The following is a 388-nucleotide window of genomic DNA, read 5'->3' on the forward strand; positions in this document are numbered from 1 at the left end:
ATTGTTCGTTATTTTTGCTTCGTCCTTTTTATCGTCGTTATGTTATTCATTATTTTCGCTTCGTTGTGTTTCTTCCTTATTTTGTCTTCGTTATTACTGTGTATCCGTTGTGTTGATTCCGTTATAAAGTTTTCGTCATTTGCTCTTTGTTATTCAGTCTTTTGAAAGTTTGTCTTCCTGTCTGTTTCTTCTGTTTCCAAGTCTCGAGGCGAAGTAACTGAAAGGTAGGTAATTAAGAGTAATTAAATGTCAAAGGCAGATTAAGAGGATGGGATGCGATGTTCATAAGGTTTATATTCTTGGGTGAATGTATAGCGACATCGTCATTATCATCAGGAAAAGAAAGGAAGGAAGTACATGTAACGGTCAGCTACACTGTTATACCCCC

General features: G+C 36.3%; 1 long non-coding RNA gene across 1 annotated transcript in view; it reads right to left on the minus strand.

Moving 5' to 3' along the window:
- Window positions 1–12: 12 nt before the first annotated feature.
- LOC119593906 overlaps window positions 13–388 on the minus strand; it is a 69,206-nt gene continuing 68,830 nt past the window's right edge. Inside the window, exon 3 of the long non-coding RNA XR_005230575.1 lies at window positions 13–217. This is a non-coding gene — a long non-coding RNA (uncharacterized LOC119593906). The remainder of the gene's footprint in view (window positions 218–388) is intronic.

The sequence above is a fragment of the Penaeus monodon genome, chromosome 33 (assembly GCF_015228065.2).
Source record: "Penaeus monodon isolate SGIC_2016 chromosome 33, NSTDA_Pmon_1, whole genome shotgun sequence".
NCBI lineage: Eukaryota > Metazoa > Arthropoda > Malacostraca > Decapoda > Penaeidae > Penaeus > Penaeus monodon.